Source organism: Cnephaeus nilssonii (genome assembly GCF_951640355.1).
Source record: "Cnephaeus nilssonii genome assembly, chromosome: 6".
Taxonomy (NCBI): domain Eukaryota; kingdom Metazoa; phylum Chordata; class Mammalia; order Chiroptera; family Vespertilionidae; genus Cnephaeus; species Cnephaeus nilssonii.
The window spans coordinates 26,356,514-26,383,870 of record NC_137077.1 but is presented as its reverse complement, the minus strand read 5'-3'; the positions used below and the strand labels follow the sequence as shown (position 1 = coordinate 26,383,870).

The 27,357-nt window shown below is 40.3% G+C and overlaps 1 protein-coding gene across 3 annotated transcripts in view; it reads left to right on the top strand.

Annotated features, from left to right (window-relative positions):
* Positions 1 to 13,496: 13,496 nt before the first annotated feature.
* Positions 13,497 to 27,357, top strand: part of EPS8 (EGFR pathway substrate 8, signaling adaptor) — a 168,870-nt gene continuing 155,009 nt past the window's right edge. For 2 of the 3 annotated variants that reach the window (XM_079775321.1, XM_079775318.1), the window contains exon 1: positions 13,497 to 13,762. The gene's annotated coding sequence lies outside the window, so the exon portion shown is untranslated. Of the gene's footprint in view, positions 13,763 to 16,775; positions 16,852 to 27,357 lie in introns of all 3 variants that reach the window. The other variant, XM_079775319.1, reaches the window with a different exon arrangement.

Below are 27,357 nucleotides of genomic sequence, written 5' to 3'. Positions count from 1 at the left end.
TTTTTTCCCATTGACCCCATCCACCCCGCACCTGCCTCTCCCAAACCTTCACCACATTATTGTCTATGTCCATGGGCTATGCATACATGCATATAAATTCCCCAGTTAATCTCTCCCCACCCACTCCCACTCTTATCCCCACCTTCCCTGAAATTCCCCTTTTAAAGGATAACAATCGCAAAATTGTGAACACAGGTGATAGTCATTTGTGAACTAAAAAGGTTTCTACTTGTTGCAATAGATGCTATAAAGGATGTGAGCAAAATTTACATATCTTGTCATAAAATAGCTTTTAGGTCCCTTATGTAAAACCTGCTTACTCTATACCCTAACTGGTTTTGCTCAGTGGATAGAGCGTCAGCCTGCAGACTGAAGGGTCCCAGGTTCGATTCTGGTTAAGGGCATGTACCTTGGTTGTGGCACATCCCCAGTAGGGGGTGTGCAGGAGGCAGCTGATCGATGTTTGTCTCTCATCGATGTTTCTAACTATCTAACCCTTCCCCTTCCTCTCTGTAAAAAATCAATAAAATATATATAAAAAAACCTGCTTACTCTAATTTCATACATGATTGCCATAATTTGGTTATCTACTTTCTTAAGTCCCAGCAGAGTAAAAGTAATAAATTATGCCCTAACTGGTTTTGCTCAGTGGATAGAGCATCAGCCTGCAGACTGAATGGTCCTAGGTTAGATTCCGGTCAAGGGCATGTACCTTGGTTGTGGCACATCCCCAGTAGGGGGTGTGCAGGAAGCAGCTGATAGATGTTTGTCTCTCATCGATGTTTCTAACTCTCTATCCCTCTCCCCTCCTCTCTCTAAAAATTCAATAAAATATATTTTAAAAAATTCTAAGGGAGAAAGGTGGTGGAGGAAGTCACAGTAACACAATGGGTGGAAGGTGCCTGGCTGCATGGAGGAGGCAGAAAGGCTTACAGAAGCAGACGGGGAATATTCAAAATGGGAGCCATTTAGGGCCCTCAAGCCAGAGCAAACAAGGCAGTTACCCCTCGGGCACTACCATACACGTGCATAAAGCTTTCTCTGCAATGTCATGTGAAAGAACTCGGAGTTTTCAAAAAAGTTGTTGCTTTTCAAATTGCATTTGGTGACAAAGCCTGACCGGACTTTGTCTTGTTTCACAGCAAATCTGATCTGAACTGCTACAAGGCTACTTACGAACTGCAGTCTAATTTGTGTAAATATGTTTAGCGCAGAAATGATGTGTTAATTAAAGATCCTGCTGAGGGTGTTATGAATATATGGTACAAGCACCACATTTCTTCACAAAACCCTAACATCTGGTTGCAGGGGTTTGGGATAAAGGGTTGTGCACCTGTGTAGTACAGTCATGAATGCACCTAGCAATAATCACAGTTGCTAAGAAATGCTATGCTTAATAAGATAATGAAGTGTGGAAAGTGCTTTGCAAGCTTTGCATTTTTAAAAAGTGTTCATTAAAGGAAAGGAAAGTTGTAATGTTATTTGGAAAGTGAACAAGTATTTATGGTACACTTTAGAGATTTTCTCTGTGTGTGTGTGTGTGTGTGTGTGTGTGTGTGTGCACGCACACGTGCACATGTGTGTGTTTCTGTACTTTAAGATGAAATTAGACTTGAAATCTAGGGTATATTTTTGCTCTTGTCTTGCCATGACTTAGAATTATGCATTGTTATCATGGAAATTATCTTTAAGATTGTTGGGGTTTTCTTGAGCACCGGGGATATTTGAGTGAGAAAATTATTCAGAGATGTGAATTTGTTTTTTAAAGCCTGCCAATTTTGTAATAGAAGTTTTTTGTTTTGCTTTATTTTGTTTCCTCTGAGGATTCTGCTGTCAGTGAATAAAAAAATTTGGAGCCAACTTAAGGAAACAAAGTCTGTGTTTGCAATGCCAATGAGTATCCCCCAAGAGAATTGTTAAATAGGCTGAGGGTTATTCTAGCTCAGTAAACCTAAAGACACAAAAAAGCAACTGTAGACATAAAGATGAACATTTTTTTTTAGAGTTCTCAAGTTATTTATTTATTTTTCATCCTTACTGATATCTTTATTTTTTATTTTAATTTTTATTATTATTATTTTTAATAAATATTTATTGTTCAGATTCTTACAGGTGTTCCTCTTTTTTCACCCCCATACTTTCCCTCCACCTGATTCCCCACCCCACCCATGCCCTCACCCCCCACCACTGTCTTTATCCATAGGTGTAAGACCTTTGTCCAATCTCTTCTTACACCCTTCAGACCCCCTTCCCCATGAGAATTGTCAGTCCACTCCCTTTCTATGTCCCTGATACTATTATATTCATCAGTCCATTCTGTTCTTCAGACTTTTTATTCACTTGCTTTTTAGGTTCACTCGGTGGTAGGTATGTATTTGATGTCTTTTTGTTGTTCATAATTTTTATCTTTACCTTCTTCTTCTTCCTCCTCTTCTTAAAGAATACCCTTCAGCATTTCATGTAATCCTGGTTTGGTGGTGATGAACTCCTTTAGCTTTTTCTTATCTGTGAAGCTCTTTATCTGACCTTCAATTCTGAATGATAGCTTTGCTGGGTAGAGTAATCTTGGTTGTAGGTTCTTGCTGTTCATCACTTCGAATATTTCTTGCCACTCCCTTCTGGCCTGCATAGTTTCTGTTGAGAAATCAGCTGACAATCGTATGGGTGCTCCCTTGTAGGTAACTAACTGTTTTTCTCTTGCTGCTTTCAAGATTCTCTCTTTGTCTTTTGCCCTTGGCATTTTAATTATGATGTGTCTTGGTGTGGTCCTCTTTGAATTCCTCTTGTTTGGGGTTCTGTGCACTTCCTGAGCCTGTAAGTCTATTTATTTCACCAGGTGGGGAAAGTTTTCTGTCATTATTTCTTCTAATAGGTTTTCAATATTCTGCTCTCTCTCTTCTTCTGGCACCCCAAAAATTCGGATGTTGGTATGCTTAAAGTTGTCCCAGAGGCTCCTTACATTATCTTCATATTTTTGGATCTTTTTTACTTTTTGGTTGGGTGTGTTTTGTTTCCTCGTATTTTTTGTTTTTTTCTGGTTGCGTGTTTTTTGTTTCCTCATATTTCAGATCTTTGGTTTGATTCTTGGGGTATGTTGAGATCTACAGTTGAGTTTCTGTATATTCTTTATTTCAGACAGTGTATGCTTAATTTCTGACTGGTCCTTTTCCATTTTTTTGACATTCTCATTGAGGTCCTTGAAGTCCTCATCAAGTTTCTCCACAGTTTTAGAAGATTCGTGAGTAACCTTATAAACGTGGTTTTGAACTCTATATCGTCCTGTAGTTTACTTTCCTCCATTTCTTTCATTCGTGACATGTTTCTGTGCCTCCGCATTTTGGCTGCTTCCCTGTGTTGATGGAGCGGCTTTGTGTTGTAGGTGACCTATAGGGCCAGTAGCTCAACCTCCCCAATCACCTGAGGTGGACAGTCTTGGTGCACCCCTTTATGAGCTGAGTGAAAACTCTTGGTGTAGTTAAGCCTTGGTTGCTGTTGGTACCCTGGAGGAATTGTCCTCCAGGCCAATTGGCTGTGGGGACCTGCTGTGTTTATAACTGCTGTGCTGGAGACATGCTTCTGGTGCAGGACTTGTTTCAGTGGGGCTTTGGTGCTTTCTGAGTTCGCCTCCTGAATGTGTCACTTATGGATGTGAGGAGTTGAAGTCTGTGTCTCACACTGACCACTAGGTACACTGGCTTCTGGATCTCCAATGGGGTGCAGGTCAGCTACTGTCTGAGGCCACTCTGCAGGAGCTACAGGAGAATTAGGTATAAGATTTTTGTCCAATCTCTTCCTGCACCCCTCAGACTCCCTTCCCCCTGATAATTGTCAGTCCCCTCCCTTTCTATGTCCCTGATTCTATTATATTCATCAGTCCATTCTGTTCTTCAGACTTTTTATTCACTTGATTTTTAGATTCATTTGTTGGTAGGTATGTATTTGATGTCTTTTTTGTTGTTCATAATTTTTACCTTACACCCATGGATGAAGACAGTGGCAGGGGGTAAGGGCATGGGGGTGGGGAATCAGGTGGAGGGAAGCTATGGGGGGGAGGGGAAAGAGGAACACCTGTAATAATCTGAACAATAAAGATTTATTTAAAAAAAAAAGAAAAATAAAAAGCCTAGATTTGATTAGAAAAATCTGCAAATAGTGAGACAACTGCTATTTTATTGATTATTTTACAGAGAGGAAGGGAGAGGGATAGAGAGTTAGAAACATCGATGAGAGAGAAACATCAATTAGCTGCCTCCTGCACACCCCCCGTGGGGATATGCCCGCAAACAAGGTACATGCCTTTGACCGGCATCGAACCTGGGACCCTTGAGTTCCCAGGCCAACACTCTATCCACTGAGCCAAACCAGTTAGGGCACAACTGCTGTTTTTAAATGCCAAATTTTCAGTTCTTTGGAATGAGCAGTATAGTTATCACAAAAAGATAAAACATATAAATGTCTCTTTTGTATTTTAAAGAATATTCAGGTGTAAATGAATCAATAACTCGGATTTGAAAATCAACTTTCCCTCAATTATATAGAAACATTAGATTTTCTGGGGAAAATAAACCTTGTAAAAATAAACTTTCACACATAAAAATAGGAACAGAGTATCTGAGGTCCTGCTCAGAAGGACATTTTTTAAAAAATCTTTATTGTTGAAAGTATTACATATGTCTCCTTTTAATCCCATTGACCTCTCTCATCCCGCCAACACCTCCCAACCCAGGCCTTCACCATCCTATTGTCTGTGTCCATGGGTTATGCATATACACATATGAGTTCATTGGTTGATCTCTTCCTGTCCCCCTCCCCCCCACTTCCTTCTGAGGTTGGATGGTCTGTTTGATGCTTCTATGTCTCTGGGTCTATTTTTGTTCATCAGTTTATGTTGTTCATTAGATTCCAGATATGAGTGAGATCATGTGATATTATTTTTCTCTGACTGGCTTATTTCGCTTAGCATAATGCTTTCCAGGTCCATCCATGCTGTTGCAAGTGGTAATAGTTCTTTCTTTCTTTCTTTTTTTTTACAGCTGCATAGTATTCCATTGTATAGGTATACCACAATTTTTAATACACTCATCTGCTGATCCACTTAGGCTATTTCCAAATTTTAGCTATTGTAATTTGCGCTGCTATGAACACAGGGGTGCATATATTCTTTCTGATGAATGTTTCTGATTTCTTAGGATATATTCCTAAAAGTGGGATCACTGGGTCAAATGGGAGTTCCATTTTTAATTTTTTAAAAATTAAAGTATCAATGACATATTTCACAGGCCTAGAACAAATATTCCAAAAATTTATATGGAATAAAAAAAGGACTCTGAATAGCCACAGCAATCTTGAGAAAGAACAAAGTTGGAGGGATCACAATACTAGGTATCAAGTTACACTACAAAGCCACTATACACAAAACAGCCTGGTTCTGGCACAAGAACAGGCAGGCATATAGATCAATGAAACAGAACAGAGAACCCAGAAGTTGACCCAAGCCATTATGCTCAATTAATATTTGACAAAGGCGGCAAGAGCATACAATGGAATCAAGACAGTCTCTTCAATAAATGGGGTTGAGAAAATTGGACAGATACATGCAAAAAAAATGAAACTAGACCATCAGCTTACACCATACACAAGAATGAACTCAAACTAGATAAAGGACTTAAACGTAACTCAGAAAACCATAGAAGAAACCATTGGCAGCAAAATCTCAGACATCTCTCATAGCAATATGTTTATGAATACATCTCCTATGACAATGGAAACTAAGGAGAAAATAAACAGAAGAAGGACGTTTTATCTACGGAGCTTAAAGCTCAGTGATGGCAGGCAATTTGGCATTCCAATCACCTGTGTTCAGGTAAACAAGAGAATGTGACGGGATCACCTTCACCAAAAATTAAAGCAATGATTGCTATTCTGTCTTATCTCTTTCAGCCTTTCCTTATCTATGGCTAACCCCATGATGTCTGCAATTTAACATTCTTTTCCTCCTGTAAGTGCAAGAATAGTAGCTAAGATGAACACCATGACCCACCCTACAGGAAATACCATTGCAATTTGTTTGTTAGCCTCCCGTTCTATTTGTTTCCTACTCCTCAGAGGTAATCACTATCCTGGGTTTTATGATAAACATTGCTTTGTTTACACTCTAGGTTTTAGCAAATATGTATGTATTCCTAAATAACATATTATTTAGTTTTGCTTGTTTCTGAGCTTTGTAAAAAGGGTGACTTATTGTACATAATCTTCTGGGACCTTGACTCAACTTGAAGTTTCTAGGAGTAATTTACATAGCTGTTGTTTCCTCATGTTTCATGGCTACAAAATATTTTATGATCTGAATATACAAAAATGTACTTATCTTTCAGTTCTAAGTAGTATTTAAAATTTTTCATTATGAATTCTTCTTTGATCCATGGGTTATTTGGTAGTCTATTTTTGTTGTTGTTGCTAACCCTTACCTGAGTATATTTTTTCCATTGCTTTTCAGAGAGAATGGAAAGAAGGGAGGGAGGGAGAGCAAGACAAGGAGAGAGAAACATCGATGTGAGACACATTGATTGGTTGCCTCCTGAATAAGCCCCAACCAGGTCCGGGGATTGAACCTGCAACCCAGGTATGTGCCTTTGACTGGGAATCAAATCCATGATCCTTCAGTGTGAGGGCCGTGTCTCTAACCACTTAGCAACACCAGCCAGGGCAATTGGTAGTCTATTTCTAAATCCCACTTATTTAAGTTAATTTTTAGAAATTCAAATGTGCTGTTATTTAAAATTTAAGTTAAATTTAAATCTTTAAAAAAATTAGTCTGCTATTGGTTTTTAAATGTATGACTTTTTAGGCAGGGAGATTGTGGTTTATATCAGGGGTCAGCAAAACCAACCTGCCACATGTGTTTCTATGGCTGGTGAACTGAAAATGGTTGGCATATTGTCAGTGGATAAAAAAACCCAAAAAAAGAATAATATTTTGAGGCATGGGAAAATTGTATAAGATTCGAATTCAGTGAGCCTAAATAAAGTTGTTTTGAAATATGGCCTCAGCTATTTGTGTAATTACTGTCTTTGCTCCTGCAGGAGGAAAAGATTGTTAAATTGCATAAGCATATCGTCTATGGCTGCTTTCACAGAATAGTGGCAAAGTCGAGTAGTTGCAACAGAGACCATTGTCTTGTAAATCTAATGTGTTGACCATCTGGCTCTTTACAGAAAAAAAGTTTTCAACCCCTCATCTAGGTAACACAAATTCTTTGAAATACATTAAGGTATGCAGGGTAATTTATGTAAATATTTCTTACGGGTTTGATGAGAATGTGTATGCTCTAATTGTTGTATGTCAACGTTGTTAACTTTTAAATGTTTTATATCTATACTAGAGGCCTGGGGCACAAAATTTGTGCACAGCGGGGCGAGGGGGGGTGGTCCCTCAGCCTGGCCTGCACCTGCTCGCAATCCAGGACCGCTGACTCCTAACTACTCACCTGCCTGCCTGCCTGATCTCCACCCGCCTCTGCCAGCCTGGTCACCCCTAACTGCCCTCCCCTGCTGGCCTGGCCGCCCCTAACTGCCCTCCCCTGCTGGCCTGGCCACCCCTAACTGCCCTCCCCTGCCGGCCTGGTCACCCCTAACCACCTCTGCCTGAGCCCCTGCCACCATGGCTGTGTCCTGAAGGACATCTGGATGGAAGTCTGGAAGATGTCCCGTCTAATTAGCATATTACCCTTTTATTAGTATAGATAGCTGGAGTTATCAATAATTTCAAGAGGTGAGAAGGTATTGAATTATCCCCACTATGATGGTGGACTTATAAATATCTCCTTGTGGGTTTTGTGATTATGTGATGCTCCTCTCTATCTCCAATAATGCTTTTTCATCTTAAAGTCCAGGGATTGATATCAATATAATTACACCAATCTTCTTTGTATTATTATATATCTAACATACTTTATGTTTTCCATGTATTTATACTTGTAAATAGCATATAGCTTATATTTTTGAAAACTACTTTGACTCTGTCTTTTTAAAAAATATATATTTTTATTGATTTCAGACAGGAAGGGAGAGAGAGATAGAAATATCAATGATGAGATGCACACCCAACAGTGGGGATCAAGCCCTCAACCTGGAATTGAACCATGACCTCCAGGTTCATAGGTCAATGCTCAACCACTGAACCATACCAGCTGGGCTTGACTCTGTCTTTTAACTGGCGAGTTTAGTCCATTATGTTATGATTACAGACATATTTGAATGTTTTTCCCTGCAGTCTTTAATTTCTATCTTCTACTTGATCCCCCTTTTCTGTGCTTTCTTCTTATATTATTTTTTGCCTGGGGTAGAGAAAATTGACTGTTATGTTTATTTATTTCTTATTGCCATTCTCTCCCTCTACTGGTTTGGAATGTCTATGTTCGGTGTCTCTTTCAGAATCTTGAAGATACTGTAGAACACAGCATCAAAGCCATGTTCTCTGGAGCCGGTTGTTTGTGTTTAAATCCCAACTTCATCTCATATTAATTAGATTACTTATGGCGCATGTTTTTGTGTTTATTTTCCTCATAAAATGGAGATTGTCAGAAGATTATTATGAGATTTTAAATGACTTAATACACGTGAGGCATTTAGACATTGCAAATACCATATGGGTAGTTTCTCTTGAAATCTTATCATTAATACATTTAAGGACATTTAAAATTAATATCTTAACCTCCTCAAAACAAGAACCTCACAATAGTTTAACTGATCATCCCTCTCCTGATTTATATGTAATTGTCCAATTCTTTAATTGTGCTTTTATCTCCCCAAATTTGGCATTACTACTATTATTATTATTTTATACAGACCAAGTTTTGTTAGATTAACCCCAATGTTTATCAATTTATTTGCTTACCATTTTTTTTCTTTCAATCTCAGTATTTCTTTTTCTTTTTCTTTTTCTTTTTTTTTTTTACAGAGAGGAAGGAAGAGGGATAGAGAGCTAGAAACATCGTTGAGAGAGAAACATCGACCAGCTGCCTCATGCACACCCCCCACCGGGGATGTGCCTGCAACCAATGTACATGCCCTTGACCAGAATCGAACCTGGGACCTTTTAGTCCGCAGACCGATGCTCTATCCACTGAGCCAAACCGGTTTTGGCCAATCTCAGTATTTCTTATTGGGTTACTTCCTTTATCCAAACGTGTGCTTTAGATGTTCATCTGGTGAAGGTGGTGAAAAAGAAAGTTTTTATTTATTGAAAGATGTCTTAATTTCATTTTTGTTCTGGAAAATAATTGCTCTAGACACAAAATTGTAAGTTGACAGCTACTTTCTTTCAGCATTTAGAAGAAATGCTGTCTTCTGACTGCCATTATTGCTGTTGAAGATTCTTTGGTCCACTTGTTTTTTCCTTTGTTGATAAATTTCTCTTGTATCATCATGCTTTTAAGATGTCCTTTTCCTCTGATGTTTTGTAGTTTCATTATGAAGTATCTTGGTTTGATTTTCTTTTCATTCTCCTTGGTACATGTATATACCAATACTTCCTTTTCGTGGATCCATGTGTTATATTAATCTTGAAACATTATTAGCTATCATATAAAGTACAATATAATGTCTTCATTTATTGCATCTATTCTATTTTTTTCTAGACTCTTTTTCTAGAATTCTAATTAAATATATGTTAAATCTTCACATTCTATCTTCCATCTCTCTCATCTTTACCATTTTCCTCTCTGACCTGCATTCTAGATATTTTCTTATCCATTTCATGTTTTTATCTTCAACTGTGTCTAACCCACTGAGTTTCAAATTTCAACAAATATATTTTTCCTTTCCAAAAGTTCTGGTGGATTCTCTTTCATGTTCGCCTAATCATTTTAGATAGTCTTTTTTATGATTTTATTTTTTATTTCTTTAAACAGCTAGATTATAGGTGTTTTTTTTGCCTCAGAAATCTAAATATTTACTATTTTTCTTTTTTCTGTTTATTAATTCTCACTCATATTGATTGATATCCTTATATGTCTTATGGTATTTCATTGTGAATTCCTATTTGGTTGTGTTAATTTGTGGGAATACTGGGATACTAACGATGTTATTTGTGTCCAGGGAGAATTTGCATATACTTCTTTTAGGAACTAGAGGGCTAAGGACCTAAGACTACTCTGATTTCCTTCCAGGGTGATTGGCTAACATGTAGGAGTTTAAGATCAGCTTCTTCATCTCATAGCTGGTTTAAGATTTATTTAAAAGATTACTGCTCACTATACCTGGAACTCGCTGGTGCTCAGATTAATGCCAATGACGGGAGCAGGGCAGAGGGAAGAGAAACGATGAGGGTGTGTGTGCTTTCAGACAAAGGCTCCCCCCATATTGGAGAATGCCCAGCCTTCCTGTTCAAAGACTAGCAGCCCAGCCCAGGCAGCCCCCTTGGGGTCCAGGAACCCATCTGCTCTGCTGTGCCCTCCCCTCTCCCAGCCCTAGGGTTTGCCTCGCCTTCTACCCGGGAGGGGCTAGAAGATGATGTGTGCCTCTGACTTTTGAGGAGCCTCTGATCTTTTTACTGTCTTCATAGTTTTGCCTGTTTTAGAATGTTATAGAGTTAGAATCATACAGTATATGGCCTTTCAGACTGGCTTCCTTCACTTAGTAACATGCATGTAAAGTTCCTCCATGTCTTTTCATGAATCTTTAGCTCATTTCTTTTTAGCCCTGAGTAATATTCCACTATCCATACGTACTACAGTTATTTATCCATTCATCTACTGAAAGGCATCTTGAGTTGGCAATTATGAATAAAGTTGTCATAAACATCCATATGTAGGTTTTAGTGTGAACATAGTATTCAAATCCTTTAAGAGCCCTTTCTCTATAATAGAAGTGTCAACCAAATTCACTATCAACAATGACAGATGGAAACACATGTGGGTGATTGGCACCAGTGAGAGCTTTATATGTATCATGCATGGGTGAGTCAACTTAGCCTTTTATAGATATAGAATACACTTGTTTAATTAGGCCTGGTTTCTGATTTAGCTAAACTTTTTCCAGCCCAGTGAAGCACCCCAAGTTCTCTTTCAGGTAATTGTTAGCAACACAGCAGTAAATATCAACATGAAGCAGATTATTATTGTAGATCACACAGGGAGAACAAAGGGTAAATATTTAATTGCATCAGTGTTTGACTATATTCTGCACAGTGAGAAAACCTGAAGTCATTTTCAAGGTCCACCATTTCTTACTTCTTTTCAGACGGGTCAAGTTTCTAAGTTTTTTAAATCTCCGTTTTCTGGCTAATGAAAATAAAAAGGATTTCACTGAGTCTCCTACCTACTTACTCCAGGACTTCTGTGAGGATCAAATGAGATGAAGCACGGGAAAATGCTTCACAGACATTTAGTTAAAGTGTAAAATGTTTCCACCTGGCTATAAAGCAAGTCATGTTCCTGGGCTGAAGAAACTGTAAGGAGGCTAGTTGCTAGGGAGAGGAAGGCAGGTGTTGCTATGTGACATCATTACCCAGACAGACACTTAGCATATTAACCTTTTATATAGATAGACTATGTAAGGTTTAATTGTAGTCTGTGTATAATAGGCTTGGATTTTTTTACTCTAGGTAATATGTTTGTTAAAAGAAAAACCTAATATAGGTTTGGGGAGCCTTACATGCAGGGTATATTTAATCAAAGGGACTATGATCAATCTATGACTCAGTTCTTGGCACACTGTGTTTGAATATTGTGTTTTTTTCCTGAATGCACGATTTTAGAAGGTAAATGAAAAATCAAAGTACATTTAAAAGAGGAAAAAGAGTGCAGTTTTGAGGGCTCACCAGGCCATTTGAGGAATAGTGTAAAGTACCAGAGATTTTGAAGAAGAGGAAAGTATTAGAAGATCTTCTAGTAGTTACTTAATAGTTTGCTCCCAATAGTTCAAGGCTTGCAATGTCTATAAAGAATGATGTTGATTTTGTGCAGTTCCTGGGGCAGAACCAGTACCAGTTGTGTAAGGTGAGGTAAGTTGATTTGATGATCACAAATCATATGACATAGGCTTTAGAGTTAAGCAGACTGGATTTTAATTCTGGCATCAGCATTGGCTTTGGCAAAAGAAATGACTTTTACACTTCATTTTCCTAATGTGCTAAATAGGTATAATAAGGCCTATCTCATTTTAAGGATTAGGCATAATATATAAATGTGCTTAGTTCCTGGCATAGGTTAGCATTTAATAAATAATCATGATTATACATAAATGGATAATAGAGATTTCTAACACTGGAAACATTCAAGTGTATGGTGGTGTGGTAGGAATATTGGAGAAAGGATTCCTACTTAAGACAGGGGACTCAATTTAAGATCTATTCCAACTTTTAGCACAATGCCTTTAATTTCCACCTTGGTCTGAAACTTTCCCCTGACTCCTTTTTCCTTGCTGCACAAAGCAGTCCGGTGCAATCTATTTTCATAAGTTGATAATCTTTGGTTGACTTCTGGAAGTCGGCTTGAAAGAAGTCAGAACAGGTTGTGGGCGTAGCTATGACAAATGAGGTCTGAGAGTAAGAAAATACAATGTTCACTCTAACCGGTTTGGCTCAGTGGATAGAGCGTCCGCCTGTGGACTCAAGGGTTCCAGGTTCCATTCCGCTCAAGGGCATGTACCTTGGTTGCGGGCACATACCCAGCAGGGAGTGTGCAGGAGGCAGCTGATCGATGATTCGCGCTCATCGATGTTTCTAACTCTTTATCCCTCTCCCTTCCTCTCTGTAAAAAAATCAATAAAATATATTTTTTAAAAAAAGAAAATACAATGTTCACAGGCGAGGGTCTTCTCCTTTAGTGTCTCCGCTTGCTACTCGCGGAGCAGGCGAAGGTTACAGGATTGATTATGTTAACGAGAGGCACTAACTGAAAGAAGCCTCCACTGCACACCACATCAAACTCTTGGCAAGAGGGAAGCGAAAAATGTGATCCAGGTCAGGCGTGAAAAGCGGGTCCGGACTTGCTGGCTGGAACTAAGGGCAGGCAGTGTAGAAAGTCCCAGGGACCGAATGGAGGCCCTTAGAAGCCATCAGTTCACAGCAAAAGTCGAGGAGACAAAAAACAGGAAAGCGACACAAGGCGGGGAAATAGGTTGGAGGGCTCCAGAAGGAAGAGGAAGGCTGGCAGGTCGAGGGCTACTAGCGTTGTGAACCAGAACCTTGCCGGGGGCGAACCTCTACCGAGTCTCCCAGCTGCTAGTCAGTCCAGCTAGGCCACTTCTGCAAACCTGTCTGTGGCCGGCACTCTGGGTCCGGCTCCGATCGTAGCCTTGATAACTTCCCTGCGGTCCCTCTCCCGCCCACTGGGTCCCACCCGCCTGTTTGCCTTTAGCGCTTGGGGGTCGACCAGATACTCCGAGGCTCGGCTGCAGGCAAGACCCGGAGAGCGGATTTCGGTCCGGGCCGGGCTCGCGCGGGCGCGCGCGCGCGCTCTCCCCAGGAGGATACTGGGCCTGCGCGGCGCACGGCTGGCTAGGCGGCGAGTGGTGAGCGGGCGGGCAGATCCAGACTTCGCTGGCAGCGGCTGGCGAGGCGGTGTCGGCGGGCGCGAGGTCCGCGCGGTGCTAGTCCGGGAGATCGCTTCTCTGCAACTGGGCGCGGACAGCGGCTGGGCGGCTCGCGGAGGACGGGGAGGGCGCCGTCCGGGTCGGAGGCTTCCTCTTTGGCCACCTCCTGCCTCGTCTGGGCTGGAGGCGCCTCCGGGGAAAGCCGCGGCCCCGAAGGCGGATCCGAGGTAAGAACCCCTTGGCGAGAGGCGCCCGCCGGGGTCCGACGGTGGGAACTCTCCCTGGATTTTAAAAACCCGCCTTTGTGTGCTTTGGAGGGAGCGGTGCCAGGCGCCGCGTCCGCCTTCATTCACTTTCCCTGCTTTCAACTGGTGTCGGGAGCCAGGTGTGCGCGCCCGCGCGTCGGTCCCGGTGAGCACGGGAGCCCGTGTCCACCCCGGTCGCCTGCCCCGCGCCGCCCGCCGCCCCCGGGCTCCGGGGAGGTGAGCGGGGAAGAGTCACTGTGTCCCTGCAATATTTCCTGGTAACCTGAGCTTCCGCAGATCCACCTGCGCTTGTCTGGGCGGCGGGGCGACTACAGAACGACTGTTCTTCTCTGGGTTCATCTCAGACGTGGGGTTTGCAGAGCTACTCTCCCCACCTCCCAACGGGGAGGGGGGTCTTTTCAGATGGACATTTTGGTCCACTCGGCAGCGCCTGTCTCCGCTAATGAATATAGCTCATTATATTCGAGGAGTTGTCACTTGTAATTCCTGTTGGCTTTCCCTTTTTTTTTTTTTTTAAAGCTTGCTCCGCTTTACTCATCATTTTACTTTTGGGAAGATGGCCTTTTCTGGTGCCTGTCAATGAATGCCTTGGGAGTGGATTTCTCCACCTCTGCAGACCCTGCTGGCTCCTCATGTGCTCACTGTCTTTCCAGGACTACCTGTATGCAGAATCTTTGCACCAATTGTCCCCTTCCTTTGCATTGTTTCCCAAATTCTTCTTTTCCCACAGTACTGCTGGGATCTCTAGGGGCAGGACGCTGCGGTATTAGGATTTGAAATGCATAGATGTTGAGAGCGGTAGAGCATTAGGGATCGGAATCCTCCTTTATAAAATATATTTCAATGCCGTGCATTATGTCTTTTCTTTTGAAAGGTTTCAGTTCTTGCCTGAGATGAGAAGAGGAATAGCTAATATCTTCAGAGTTGAGATAAAACTTGGTTCTAGAGCTCTTGTGAATAGCTTGATTTTGGCTTTGTTATTCCGGGGAGAGAGGAGAAAGGATTTCCAGAAGACTGCTGTATATATGTATTAACAACACAGCAACTGTGTTGTGTATTGCTTCCAGTTTATTTCCGTTGAAAGGATACCATTCTTCTTTCTACAGCGACTTGGGTTTTGCAAAGTGTGCACTAGTAATTTAGATCACGCGGTCTTTGAAATGAAAGTCAGTGTCATCCTCTCTCACCTAGTATAGATTTTCAATTTGAGTTGTAGTTTTCTGGGCATATTGCTATAGTTTTTAAGTTGCTGGTCTGGAAAATTTTGGGTCATGGGTTCACACTTGTACTTACAATTTGAAAAATAATGCACTTTATAAATTTGCCATGTAAAGGGTAGGTTAGGCTATATCACAAATGTAATGACATTTTATAGAATGCCTTTAGTGCAGAATTCATAGATTTAGACGTTTTAAAATTCCACAAGCCATTCATTTCACAGCAGAAAAAAAAGAAAACTTGCTTTTAATTCCACTAATCTGAGAGATATCACTTTTTATAATATTTGATACATTCATTCTCTTTGAAACCTTTTTTTCTTCCATCTTCCAATGTCATTCAATATGATTATATGGTGATTTTCAGCTTTTTAGTGCGGGAATACTTTAAATTGTATTTAGGGTGATGTTTTTTCCCCCCAAAATGGTTTATTCTTGTTCCCTATCAGGAATCTAATGTCTGAATAAAAGCAACATTTCCTTTTGCTTTAATTTTTAGCTTTTCTTGCTTTAAAGTTTTTATCTATGCTGATACTTTTTGGATAGCAGTCCTTTTCTATGCTATGTCATAGGTTTGCTGTTCTTTGCTTTCAATATTTTTATTTGATACATTTTAAGTCCTAGTTTTATCTACTTTTTCTTTTTCCTCTACTGTTTTATTCATTTACCTTTAATAATTTTGCGCTAGCTCACTTGAACCATGGTTTATATAAGAAAATATAGTATTCAGATATAAGATGATAGTTTTTCTCAAGTCTCTCTTTAGATGCTTGAAGTTTTGTTGGATGAATATTTTAGCACAGATTTGATTTATATAACATTTAGGTTAGCTTTTCTGAGTTGTATGGCTCCAGCATATTTGGTAGTTATTTAGATCATCAGAAAACAACACAAGTGAACGATAGGTTACAAACTTTCAGACAGACATCTGCAATGGTCTGTAAAGGGAAAAAGTGGAATTTTCGTTAAAGTACTTCAGCTATAATACACCCCTTCTGGGAATTACTGCATGAAATTGTTTGCAGCTGTTAGTGATTGAAAAATATTTTCTTAAAAAGAAAGTCCTGTAACAGAATAGTTGTAAACATTTTAAATTTAATATATGCAGGGAAGTTGTGAAGTTCTTCAGTGTTTCACTACAACACCTTCAATATTTCCTAGATACACTCTTAAATGAGATTTTAAAAATATATTTTATTTTTTAGATCAGTTTCATATTTACAGAAAAAATTATAAAGTTAGTGATTTCTCATGTATGCCTCTACCCAATTTCTCCTCTTATTAACATCTCACATTGGTTTTTATTACAGTTAATGAATCAATATTGCTACATTATTATTAACTAAAGTTTATACTTTATTTAGATTTCCTTAGTTTTTATCTAATCTCCTTTTTCTGTTCTAGGATCCTATCATCTAGGCTATTATACTTAATAGTCAAGTCTCCTTAAACTCCTCTTGGCTGTGACAGTTTGTTAGTCTTTCCTTGTTTTTGATGACCTTCATAGTTGTGAGGAGTGTTGGTCAGGTATTTTTTAGAATGCCACCCCCATCCCCCTTTGGAATGTTTCTTTGATGATCAGACAAGTTTTGGGTTTTGTGGAGGAAGATCACAGATGTAAAGTGCTCTTTTTATTACATTATACAAAGGGTACCTACTATCAACATGATTTATCACTGTTGATATTGATCTTGATCATATGACCGAGATAGTGTTTGTTAGGTTTCTGCACTAAAAAGTTGTTTCTTTCTTTTCAGGCGGTACTCTTAAAAGGAAATCACTGCGCACAGCCCATACTTAAGGAGTGGAGAGTTACGTATCTCTTCCTCAAGGGTGGAGTATCTATATAAATTACTTGGAATTCTTCTGCATGTCAGATTTGTCTCTTTTTCCCATTTATGTATATACTCAGTTATTTACTTATATTCATCTGGACTTAATAGATATAGATATATATATATACTAGAGGCCTGGTGCATGAAATTCGTGCATGGGGGTGGAGGGTCCCCCTCAGCCCAGCCTGCACCCTCTCCAATCCGGGGCCCCTCGGGTGATGTCCAACTGCCAGTTTAGGCCCGATCTAGGGGATCGGGCCTAAACTGGCAGTTGGACATCCCTCTCACAATCTGGGACCGCTGGCTCCTAACTGCTCACCTGCCTGCCTGCCTGATCGCCCCTAACTGCCCCCCTCCCCCGCCAGCCTGATCACCCCTAACCGCCTCTGCCTGCTGGCCTGGTTGCCCCCAACTGCCCCCCTCTGCTGGCCTGGTTGCCCCCAACTGCCCCCCTCTGCTGGCCTGGTTGTCCCTAACTGCCTCCCCCGCTCCCCCGCCGGCCTGGTCGCTCCCAACTGCCCCCTTGCCAGCCTGGTTGCCCCCAACTGCCCCCCCTAATGGCCTGGTCGTCCCTTATTGCCCCCCCCTGCTGACCTGGTCACCCCTAACTGCTCCCCCTGCTGGCCTGGTCACCCCCAACTGCCTTCTTCTGCCAGCCTGGTCACCCTCATTGCCCCACGCAGGCTGCTGTTCAGTCGTTACTGTGAGGGCATCACGACCAATTTGCATATTACCCTTTTATTAGTATAGATAGATAGATAAATAGATATATGATGGAGCCAACTGTAATATCTACCTAATAAAAGAGTAACATGCTAATTGACCGCACCTTTGCGATGCACACCAGCCAATCAGGAATGAGTATGCAAATTAACCCAACTAAGATGAAGGGTTATGGCAATGATGCAAGCGTCCCGCACCACCTCAGCCGCTCCGGGCCTCTGGGCAGCGTGGGAAGGCGGAAAGGCAGCTCCAGGCTGGAGGGGAAAGGCGGCTCCGGCCAGAGCGAAGGAGGTGCCAGCAGCCAGGGGAAGGAAGGTCCATTCTTGCATGAATCTTAATGCATCGGGCCTCTAGTATATATATGTATATATATATATTTGTGTAATATATATATATATGTGTGTATATAACATATATCACAATTACACTTTAGGTTATAATCTATTACTACTTTATTTTGTTGCTCAAATCGTTTCAGCTTTGACCATTGGGAGCTCTTTCAGTTGCCTCCATCATTTTAAAAAAATTACTTACTTTTTAGCATTAAAAGATGATCCAGGCTTATATTGTATATTTCTATTTCCTGCCCCAGTACTAGATTCAGCTCGAAATAATCTGGTTCATGTTCTTGGGAATTAGAAACTAAGATGTGGGTGCTCAGTGTTCTTGTGTCTACTGGTGTGTCATTTCTTCTAGGCCCTCTCATTTGACACAGCAGGAAATACATGTGTGTGTACAAACCCATGTACATACACTTATCTATACATATTTCTCTGTGTAACCACGTGTATCATATTAAGCTAATAATGAGTTCATATGAATGTCTCTTACCCTGCCTAATCCATTACCACCTGTCCTATATCATTCTGGCCTTCTCCCCTTACTTATCTGTAAACTCAGTCCAACGGTGAGAAGAAAGCTGGCTCCCACCATTTGCCATCCATTTACTTAATTGTTCAATTCCATTATATATGTACAGCGGTATTGAAATTGTTAGCCTGTGCTCCCTTTACAGAGAGTGGAAAACACTTGATCAATTAGAGTGCAGTTCCTTTTGCTTTTAGTCTTACAGGCTCCTTCTCCTCCTATCTCCTTTAGTGAGGTTGCTACAGAAATGTACTAGTATAATGCAGTTTGATCCTTTTGTCACAATCTGCATTCCATCCTGGGATCTTCTGACCTTCTAAATTATTATTTTTAAATTTGAAAACATTAAGGTTCACTCTTTGTTCTGTAAAGTTCTATGGATTTTGAGAAATGCATAATTTCATGTGTCCATCATTACAATATCAAAGTATCATACAGAATAATTTCAACATAGTAAACATCTCTCGTGCTTTACCTATCACTTCCTTATCCTTGGCAAACAGTGATTTTTTTTTTTCTGTCTCTATTGTTTTGCCTTTCCAGATGTCATATAATTGGAATTACACAGCCTTGCCAGACTGGCTTCTTTCACTTAGTGATATGCATTTAAGGTTTATTTATATATTTTTGATAGAGTTCCTGTTGCTTCTTCATCCTTTTTAGCATTTGGTATTTTCAGTTTTTTTTTAATATTATGCATTCTAATAGGTATGTAGTAATTTTTATCACTGCTTTAATTTGCCATTCCTTAATGATATTTGATGTTAAGCATCTTTTCATACTCGATTTTTCATATGTATATATATTTTTTTGGTGAGATGTCAGTTCTGAATTTTTGTCTGTTTTTTAATAGGGTTGTCTGTTTTCTTATTGTTGAGTTTTAAGAATTCTTTATAAATTTTTTGATACAAGCACTCTGTCAGATATGTGTTTTATAAATATCTTCTTTCAGTCTGGCTTGTTCAGTATAGATGCAACCATCCTAGGTCTAACTACATAGTACACGTCAGCAACAATTTTAACCTCCCTCCCCCCCCCCCCGCCCCCGAGTATTTTTGATCATCTGTTGGTTGAATCCATGTATGTAGAACCTGTGAATATTGAGGACAAACTGTAATTTATTTTCCTCTTCTGCACTAACCCAGCGATTCTTCTTTGTGGAAAATGGAATTGTTAATATGAATAATACCTGTCAGTTCTTTTAGACCTAACCATAGGAAATAATGAAGTTTTCTTTTTTTACAAAGAAGATCTGAAATAATGGATTTGCAGGGTGTATGCTGAGAAGAAACAGATAATGTATGTATTATCTAGAAACTTGATACTTAGCAATATCATCTTTAATGTTACCTATGCCACTACTCTTGCAACAAAGGGCTTTTTTTCAAGTACCTTCCTTTCTTTTAATAAACTAACTCTCTGTTATTGGTATTGGGATCAGAAGTATTTATATTATAATACTACAGTTAGAATCAGCCTTCAAGAAGCATCTAGAGAGATCTGACATAGTAAAACTAGCCCCTAGTTTTATAACGGTTAAATCTTATTGATCTTTTTTAATTCTTACAAGAGCTCTTTAAGGCAAGTCTCCTTATTTCCATATTGCAGGTAATAAATAGGCTTATAATCTAGATGGGAACCCTGATCTTTCTGACTCCAAAACCCATGCTCTTTTTACTTGGCTGTGCTGTGCCCCATAAAATAAAAGTGCCAGGATAGTATCAGGATGTCCTTGATTTTAAAAAAATGAGAGAAAAAAAATGGTGGACACAGACAATAGTGTGATGATTGCTGGGGGGCGGGGGGGGGGGTGGAGGAAGAGGGTATAAGGGGAAGGAAGAGGGTATAAAGGGGATAAGTGGTGATGGATGGAGACTTGACTTGGGGTGGTGAATACACAATGCAGTGTACAGATGATGTGTTGTGGAATTGTACACCTGAAATCTGTATAATTTTGTTAACTAGTGTCACCCAATCTATATCTATATATATAAAAGACTAAGTGACTGGCTGACTGGCCAGTAGGTATGACACTGACCACCAGGGGGCAGACGCTCAAAGCAGGAGCTGCTGAGCGACAGCAAGTTTGTGAAGTGCCCTCTTGTACTCTGGGACCCCTTGGGGGATGTCAGACTGCCAGTTTTGGTTTGATCCCTGCAGGCCAGGCCGAGGGACCCCACCTGCAAGAGGGACCCCCACTCACTCCGCAGGTGCCCTTCAAGTCCTGGCGCCGCCCTAGGTGCAGCCAGCCCGGGAGGGACCCTGGGAGGTTGGCTCCAGAGCGTGTCCGGCCTATCTCACCCAGTCCCACCCCACCGGCCACCTTCTTTTAAGGTGCATTAATCCGTGCACCAGGCTTCTAGTAAATTCAATAAAAAGACAACAACAATTAAAGGTGTAGAATATCAGCATCATCCCTAGAAAGTGGAGGGTGAACAGTTCTAAGTTATCTGCCTTGCTAGATACTGTTTAGATATCCAAGTACCTTTAATCACCTGCCCTTCAAATGGGGCATAAAACCTTTTTATTTTTTTCCTTCAAATAATTTTGGACCTACTTTTATTCCTATCCTCAAACACACATCTCATTTTAATCCCTGTTGATGGAGATTCAGGTAAGCAAAAAAGAAAAGAAAAGAAAAAGAATAAGTTTCCTTGAAAGAGAGGAAATGAGGAAATTGTGGGAATTAAGAGAAATAAAACAATGGTAGTATTAGGTAGTTGTTTTTCCCTTTGTCCCACTGAATTTTAAGTTTCTTAAGGGCAGGAACTAAGTCTCTGTTTTCTTTAAGCATAGCACATCACACATGAGACATATTCACAAAACGTTTGTTGAATGAAATTAGCACTTACTATCACTTTTAACATGTTTAGAATGGTTAGAAGGGGATGAGTTTTTCCTCACAGAGAAGGTTGAACTTATTACATTTTCCTCCCTCCCTCCCTTTCTTCCTTCCTTTCTGTCTTCCTGCCTTCCTTCTTTCATTCCACATTTGGTGAGCATCTGTTCTGTGCCAGACACTGAGACTATAAAGATGAATAAGACAGGATTTCTTCATTCTGTCATCAGGGAGCCCAGAAAACGGAGGGAAGCAGGCATTTCAGTAGAGTTTAGAACTAAACGGAGTATATATTAAACAAACAAGCAAGTAATGTATTTTGAAATCAGAGAGATCCTATCTGCCTTAGTTTTCATATCTAAGAAGTGGAAAATATAATACTACCTACTTTGACACAGTTGTTGAGGGGTAGGTTAAATGGAAAAAAAAAAAAAAGGATATCCCAGCACATTAATGAAAAGAGAGGATAACTGTGGCTGAAGCAGTCAGAAAAGTCTTTACTGTAGGAGGTGACATTTGAGTTTTATAGGATGAATTTTTGAGACCCAGAATGAGAGTAGGAGTTGGGACTCTACGGCATTCCAGGCAGAAAGATGAATATGTTTGATGTGTGCACAATGGGGGGAGGGACATGATGGGAGTGGTGGGAAATTCTGTACTTTCTCACATACAGAGTCTACAGAGTTATTAGAAAGAACAGAATAACCAGTTATTTTTCATTTTTATAAGTAACAATACAATAGAGTATTCACTACAGTGTAGGAGGAGAGAATAAAGATACTAAACCTGTTTTAAGAACTGCATGAGTCTCTGAATATTATGACTGTAGTCCTTATGTAGTAGATAAAGTCTTGTGTTCTTTTTCAGTCCTTTGATACTCATGTGATTTTATTCAGGAAGAGGACGTGTGGTTTTGGGTGAAATCAGAGGTCCTGTCCCAAACCATTGTTATATTTAGTAGCATACAACATTAGAATGTAACATCACACAAAGGCATCATCTAGTCCTATTCTAACCAACTAAGAATTCTAAGAACCATGAACAGTTTTGGACCACAACCTGAAACTTAATACTCATGAATGTGCTAAAATAATGTGTTAGGGAATGAATTATGTACTTGATAAGAGGTTAGTGTTCTATAGTTGAAAATTGTGTTTTTAATATAAGAGAAGAAAAAAAAGATGAAGATCAATAGAAGGAAAAAAATTAAACTTAAAAAGAGGGAAATATTTTTAAAGTCCTTTATTGGAGGCTATCCTATCTAATAAAGAGGTAATATGCAAATTGACCATCACTCCAACACACAAGATGGCTGCCCCATGTGGTCAAAGATGGCCGCCCACATGTGGACACAAGATGGCTGCCACAAGATGGCTGGCAGGGAAGGGCAGTTGTGGGCGATCAGGCCAGCAGGGAGGGCAGTTGGGAGGGACCAGGCCTATAGGGGAGGGCAGTTATGGGTGACTGGGCTGGCAGGGGAGGGCAGTTGGGGGGGACCCAGGCCTGCAGGGGAGGGCAGTTGGGGGGGACCAGGCCTATAGGGGAGGGCAGTTATGGGTGACTGGGCTGGCAGGGGATGGCAGTTGGGGGGGACCCAGGCCTGCAGGGGAGGGCAGTTGGGGGGGACCAGGCCCATAGGGGAGGGCAGTTGGTGGCAACCAGGCCTGCAGGGGAGGGCAGTTGGAGGCTACCAGGCCAGCAGGGGATGGCAATTAGGGGCAATCGGGCCGGCAGGGGAGCAGTTAGGTGTCGATCAGGCTGGCAGGGCCGTGGTTAGGGGGTGAACCGGCTGGCAGGCAGAAGCGGTTAGGGGCAATCAGGAAGGCAAGGCAGGCGAGCAGTTGGGAGCCAGCAGTCCTGGATTGTGAGAGGGATGTCCGACTGCCCGTTTAGGCCCGATCCCATCAGGATCGGGCCTAAACGGGCAGTCAGACATCCCTCAAGGGGTCCCAGATTGGAGAGGGTGCAGGCTGGGCTGAGGGACACATCCGCTGCCACCCCCCGCCCTTGTGCACGAATTTCGTGCACCAGGCCTCAAGTTAATATATAAATTTCATTTTATTTAGAAGATTTTATTAGCAACATTTTTATATTACCTCTCTGTATGAATATTATTTTTTATTATACAAATACATATGCATTACTGATGTATTTATTGGTTTAGTGCAACAATAGAATGTTTCTATTGAAATATTTGTGATCATTAAACACTAACTTGTTTCTGTTGATTCTTATATTTCTAATGTTTTGTGATATTGTTTCTGTTTTCCTCTAGAAAATAGTATGTTTAAAATAAAGTACAGGTGGCAAAACAATTCTATAAAGAAAAGTGTGTGTGAAATTTGTCACATTTGAAAAGACATTGAATACATTGAATACAGTTTATTTAATATTCTACAACAGTTTTTACATTTGAAGTTGAATAGTAATTTTAGACTTGAGAAAGAAGATGGTTTTTAGTAGACAAATAAGATGGTTTTAATTTTAGACATGAAGAGACAATAAGGTAGTATTAAATGTGAAGAAAGATACACTTGTTATAGAGAGGGAAGATACGTTTAACTTTCATAAATGGAAGAAAAATGGAACATTATTACATGTAGATACCCCCCACCCTGCCCCATAATAGCTTGCTCAGTTTGTAATCTTCAATTTCTATTTGCAATGTGTTTTCAAAACTTTAACTGTTTTATGACTAAGTGCATAATGGATTTTAAAATATTACTCTTTAATTTAGAAATATTGATTTAGAAACCCTATCTCAAGGTTGACTTGCCTTATTATTTTAGTGTGTTTACCTACATTATCAGAAGTTCTGTGTTTATTTTCAGTACTGTGTACTACAACTAGTGTTAAAAGTTTTTTTACACCTCAGGATCTTTTTAGTCTAGAGACAACATTCATTTTGTTGTTAGTTCTTTTATTAACTCTTTTGTGGGGCCTTGTTAGATTCTGAATAATTTAAAAGCAATGGAATTATTTCTGTGATAAAAATCTAGTCATTGGGCCAAATCTTGTAGCATTATTCACGTGATACTCATGCATGTAAAGGTTTAGAATTATATATATGCCTGAAGAATGTATGTTAAAAATGGTGTTTTTAATTATTGAGGAAAATACCTTATAAAGATTTTAATGGTCATTAATTCACAGATTTGCTTAAAGTTTCATCTTCTATTTTATTTATTACTAGAGGCCCAGTGCGTTAAATTTATGCACTGGTAGGGTCCCTAGAAGCTTCTGGGCACCGGCCAGGGCCTCCCTCCTTTCCCCTGGAGGCTGCCACTGGTCAGGACCTCCCTCCCTTCCCCTGCTGGCCCCGCCCCCTAGTTGGATTCCTGGATGACCTCCCAGTCGAGGGGACAATTTGCATACTACACTTTTATTATATCGGACTAGAGGCCCGGTGCATAGATTCGTGCACTGGTGAGATCCCTCGGCTTGGCCTGTGGGGATTGGGCCGAAACTGGCTCTCCGACATTCCCCAAGGGGTCCTGGATTGCAAGAGGGCACAGGCCAGGCCAAGGGACCCCACCAGTGCCCACGATCGGGGCCGGAGAGGGACTGCGGGAGGGCATGTCTGGCTCACTTGCCCAGTCCCAATTGGCTGGACCCCAGTAGCAAGCTAACCTACCCGTCGGAGCGTCTGCCCCCTGTTGGTCAGTGCCCATCATAGCGACTGGTCGAATTGTCGAACTAATGGTTGGACACTGGACACTTAGCATATTAGGCTTTTACTAGTATTATATAGGATTATTATTATTTTTTAAAATATATTTTATTGATTTTTTACAGAGAGGAAGGGAGAGGGATAGAGAGTTAGAAACATCGATGAGAGAGAAACATCGATCAGCTGCCTCATGCACACCCCCTACTGGGGATGTCCCCACAACCAAGGTACATGCCCTTGACCAGAATCGAACCTGGGACCCTAGAGTCTGCAGGCCGGTGCTCTATCCACTGAGCCAAACCTGTCAGGGCAGGATTATTACTGTTAGTTTTGGTTAATCCTCACCTGAGGATATTTTTTCCATTGCTTTTTCAGAGAAAGTGGAAGGAAGAGGGGAGAGAGACAGGGAGAGTGAGGGGGAGAGAGGGCGAGGAACGGGGGGGGGGGGGAGAGAGAGAGAGAGAGAGAGAGAGAGAGAGAGAGAGAGAGAGAGAGAAGAGAGAGAGAGAGAGAGATATAAGTGTGAGAGAGGCACATTGGTTGGTTGCCTCCCGCACGACCTCTACTGGGGATCTAGCCCACAACTTGGGCATGTTCCCTGAATGGGACTCGAACCTTGGCCTCCTGGTTCATAGGTGGAAGCTCAACCACTGAGCAACACCGGCCTGGCTCATCTTCTATTTTAAAATGAACAATCCGTGATAGCCAAACCTGAAAAACAATATATAAAGAATGATATAGCCCTAGCTGGTTTGGCTCACTGGGTAGAGCGTCGGCCTGCAGACTGAAAGGTCCCAGGTTCGATTCTGGTCATGGGCACATACCTGGGTTGCAGGCTTGATCCCTAGTAGGGGCCATGCTGGAGGCAGCCAATCAATGATTCTCTCTCATTATTGATGTTTCTCTCTCTCTCTCTCTCTCTCTCTCTCTCTCTCTCTCTCCCTTCCTCTCTGAAATCAATAAAAATATATTAAAAAAAGAATGATATAAAGAATCATCAGTTCTATATTTTATGTATAATAGTATATTTGCTATCTTTGTAGAAAAGATATATCATCTTTTCATATTATTTTACATTTCTATGTTTTTATTCAAATTATTGAAACGAAAGGTTTAAGCACCATTTTTACTACAACATTCATGTACTTGGCTGTATTTCTCATTTCCTCACACTATCTTAAGACTTGTTACTTCATGGTCTCATATAGAAAATAGATTTACAAAAATCTTGAAGCAGATAAATGATCATGTGGATTTTCCCTTGACACTCATTCTCCATCCTGCTTCTCTCCTGCCTGCTTATCCCATTCTCTAGCCCCAGTGTCTGACAGCTTTTTTCAGTCCTCAGACAAGTTGAGTTGAAAATGTATCTTTCATAATTTTGCTATCTTTCCATTTACTGTTCTCTTTCTCACTGCCTGTGAGACCTCAGTCATGGGGAGTGAAAGCAGAATAAAAGAGACATTCATAGTGGTTATGACAGTGGAGGTTAAGTTTAGGCTGCTAGAGGGTGTGAAACAAAGGAATGATTGAAGCTCTCATCACCTTCATTTTATTTGGGTAGTAAGTAAATTATTTTGTAAGTAGTAAAGTCTCATTGTGAAGATAATAAAATCTTGATTTGTCCGGAAAAAATACATTAGCAGTGATTAACTTTTACTGGAATACATCTTAACACCATTCAGTTTTTGTGCTAATTAGGAAAGATCCACCATGGTTTTATTTCTATATTAGAATATATGCTACTGACTTTTTGTTAACATTTTGTTTTGTAGGAGCCCCTTGACAATGTAGGGAATTTTAGAATTTGAATTACACACATCTCATGTAAAGTCATATGATATAAAAAAATAATTGTATGTGGAGTATTTCATGACCTTCTAAGGGGTCTTTGAATAGGAACAAAAGTCTCATCTTACTTCCAAGGCCCCCTCCCCTCCACTTATTTCGGTTACATATAGTTATTTCCATTTCTCTCTCTGCTATGTAGTTAATAGAATATTTGAAGAGTGAAGTCATGAGCTATCCCTGTGCTACAGAATAGAAGATGTGAGAATACTGCATAATTTAACTCAATGGATACCAATCTTATTTTGTGTTCTATTATTGTTCTCAAAGGCATTTTTATAATCAAATTAAAAGATCCCAAACTAATGGATAAAGTGGTAAAATGATGGGGAAACTAGTTGTAGTAGTATATGGTAGATAATGGAAATAGTTTGGTGGTAACCAAAGGAGAAACTCAAATACTTCTCAGGAAATCTATAAGCCATTTTAATCACTGCTGTGCTATTCATGAGCTACATATAAGGAAATTTGATTATAAATACTGAGGAGTAATATATTATTTGATAGAGTATATATTAAATGTTTATTCAATAATTAGTTACAAAATAAAAGGTTTG